Genomic DNA, 3,325 nt, shown 5'->3' with positions numbered 1-3,325 from the left:
TGTATGTGTGTGTGTGTGTGTGTGTGTGTGTGTGTGTGTGTGTGTGTGTGTGTACATATGCACTTATACATACTCATGGTATGTATGAGTGAAGGCAGATGACAATTTTCAGGAGTCTGTTCTCTTCTATCACTGTATGGCTTCCAGAGATCTGACTCAGGTCATTAAGGCTGGGGAGAAACCCTTTATCCACTGACTCATCATCTCTTGGACTCAGTAAATCTTTCACATTGTGTAGAGCATGTAGTTTCTGTCTCATCTAGTCAACTCTGCCACTGGAGAGCACAGGCAGATGCTGACAACAGAAATGAAGGCATCAGAGCTCCCATTCAATGCTGTTTATAGAAAGAACGTCTTTTAGACGTCTATAAAGTCTTATATAAGTACAATGACTTAGTACGGACCCTTAGCACATACTCAGTTTTTTTATAGTTTAACTCAATTGGTGTATATTTTTACTCTTTATAATGTCTCTAGTTTTTATTGTACAAAACATTTTAATGGACTTTATGATTCTTACCTTGATATTCTAAAAACACTAGTTAGGAGCTAATGTTTTATTTCTATGTGTATTTTACAGGTTCTTGGCTGGAATTTTGTATAAATGTTTCCCGCATCCTTCCACACTGGCTGCAAAAGAAAATATTTAGCTTTTTGATGTATATAAAATCATGAGGATTACAAAAGATAATTCCTCTTTGGGGTATGCTTTCACTGTTAACCAAAGCCCAATGATCTTGGTCTAATTCTTATGATAACTGATGAAAAAAATCAATGTGATGTCATTCCTAAATTTTACCCCCTGTATTTGTGTATAAATCAAGGCCAGGCCTGTTCAGCTCAGTGTTCGGTAGATGCCAGCTTTTGTTTAGGGATGGAGCTCAGCACAGTAAATTAAGTGAAGACACCGTCTTCCTTTGAATCAGTGCAGTAGGGGAGATAAGTGTTTCCTTCTACATATGTAGTTTTAATTGCCTTATAAAATACTAGGTTTCCTCTGGCATTCTCAGGCACCATGTTTTTGCTGATCCTCTGCCTCCCTTTCCCTGTCCCCTTGGGGGGACCCTTCCACTCCCAGTAGCCCCTCTTTCCTGTCTCATGTGTTTTATTACTTCTCCCTTGCTCAATCATCTTTTTATGTTCCCTTTCTAGTTTCAACACCTGTATCCACATTTATGCCCACAAATTTACATTTCCATATATACATATATGTTTACATAAACATCAAAAGTTAGAATTTATATTTATAGATAAGGAAAAACATGCAGTGTTTGTTATTCCGAGTCTGGATTATTTTGCTCACCATAAAATAATTCCTGATCCATCAATTCTACAGGTTTGATAATTTCATTAAATAAAATATTGTGTGTGTGTACTATATTTTTGTTACCCATTCATTTGTTGATGAACAACAAGGCTAGTTCCAAATCCTTGCTGTTGTGACTAGAATAGGACTAATTGTGCATGTTTATGTGTCTTTGTGGCAGGGTAGAGTCTTTTGAGTGTATGCCCAGAAACAAACAGCTGGGTCACAAAGCCATTCTGTTTTTTTCTTTCCTTAATATAGATTCTTTTGAGAATTTAATGCATGTTTAGAATGAAATATGATAACTATCCTTCACTCCCCCAGATTTTCCAGTATGTCACCCTCCTGACATCATGTTCTCACTGCTTGTTTTGTGTGAAAACTCCATGCTGGTTTCTATGATGTCTGTCCAGTATACAGCCCACCAACAGTGAATACCTTCAACTTTTCCCACACCCTCATCAGCAGCACTCGTCATTTTTTCTTCTATTTCTTATTTTTATGTGTATAGGTATTTTATCTGCATGGATGTTTGTGCACCACATCCCTTGTGACCAGAGAGGCCAGAAGAGAATGTCAGACCCCCTGAGATTGGAGTTATAGATGGTTTGGAGCCATCCCGTGGGTGTAGAGAATCAAACTCGGATCATCAGGAAGAGCAGCCAGTGTTCTAATCCCTGGAACCATCTCTCCAGCTTTGCCATGCTCTTCTCTTGGTAGTAGACATTCTGACACGGGTTAGGTAGAATCTTAAAATAAAATAGTTTTAACTTTCATGTCTGCTGGCTAAAGGTGTTGGGTGTGTTTTCCGTATAGCTCTGGACATTTGCGATTCTTCTGAGAAGGATCTGCTCATTTCATGAGCTCATTTACTGGCAGGCGGCTTTCTTGTTTAGTTTTGAAGTTTTTTAACATGCATGGATGAATGCTGAGCCCGTCTGGAGTAGAGCTGGTAAAGACTGCCCTCTGTAACCTGCTTGTTCTTCTGCTGACAGTCCCCTTTGCTTTGCAAAAGCCTTTTGATTTAGTGTAATTCATTTGCAAATTCTTGTGCTCCCAGAGTCCTATTTTAAGACTTCCAGTGTCTGCTGGCTTCTTGGACGATTTTTCCCTAGCAGTGTCAGAATTTCAGGTTAGGGTCTTGGGTCGCTGGGCAGAGTTTGGTAGTGTTCCTGCCCTCTCTACCTTGTGGAAAGGTTTGCAGCGCTGGTGCTGGATCTTCCTTAAAAGACTGCTAGAATGTAGCAGTGAGTCCACATGGTCCCAGGTTTTCCTTTCCGGGAAGCTTAATTAGCACTTTGATCTCTTACTCATTATAGGTCTGTTTAAATAGTTCCTATCTTCTGAGTTTAATTTTGGTTAAGTCGTAAACATTCTTCTCTGGAAGCCCTTGGCTGTATCCTAGAGGGGCTGGTTGATTGTGTTTTCATTTTGCATTTGATCTTACAAATGTTTGTAAGTTCCTCTGTTTTCTTTTCTAGAACTCCCTAATCACTCTCCAAGCGTATAGTTTCTCTTGATGATTTTTACTTTTACTCCACTGTAGTGTCATAATATAGAAGGAATGATTCCTTCTTTTCTTTGTATTTTAATTTTTTGTATTTGCTAAGGTTTGCATTGTGGTCAGTTTTAGAGTATTCAATCCTTGTTCTAAGTGTGTATTTACTGTCTGTTGGATGGATACCACTTAATTCCAGGTGATCTATGGTATAATTTAGCTTTGAAGTTTCTCTGCCAGTTTTAGATTGGAAGAGCTCTGTCTACTTATATGATTGTGTCAGAATCTGTGTGAAGTAGATTTTTGCCTTTCAGCATTTGTCTTATGAAACTTCTAATCCCAACATTCGGGGAGTGCTATCCACACTTGTCCTATCTCCATGGTGAGTTGTTCTTCTGTTATATGTACTGGGCCTCTTTATCTCTAGTTTTGGTTTGGCATCTATCTCAAGGGGTACGAGGATTGCTACCCTAGCACGTACACAGCTTCCATTTGTTTGGTATGCTGATTTTGACCTTTTG

The 3,325-nt window shown here is 38.9% G+C and overlaps 1 protein-coding gene across 2 annotated transcripts in view; it reads left to right on the top strand.

Moving 5' to 3' along the window:
* The window catches only part of Lacc1 (laccase domain containing 1), a 12,607-nt gene extending 11,227 nt beyond the window's left edge, over nt 1–1,380 (top strand). For both annotated transcript variants that reach the window (XM_031361390.1, XM_031361391.1), the window contains exon 7: nt 581–1,380. The gene's annotated coding sequence lies outside the window, so the exon portion shown is untranslated. The remainder of the gene's footprint in view (nt 1–580) is intronic.
* The last annotated feature ends 1,945 nt before the right edge of the window (nt 1,381–3,325 follow it).

Source organism: Mastomys coucha, unplaced genomic scaffold, assembly GCF_008632895.1.
Source record: "Mastomys coucha isolate ucsf_1 unplaced genomic scaffold, UCSF_Mcou_1 pScaffold9, whole genome shotgun sequence".
Lineage (NCBI taxonomy): Eukaryota > Metazoa > Chordata > Mammalia > Rodentia > Muridae > Mastomys > Mastomys coucha.
The sequence above is the reverse complement of the archived record's forward strand: the minus strand, read 5'-3'. Positions and strand labels throughout refer to the sequence as shown.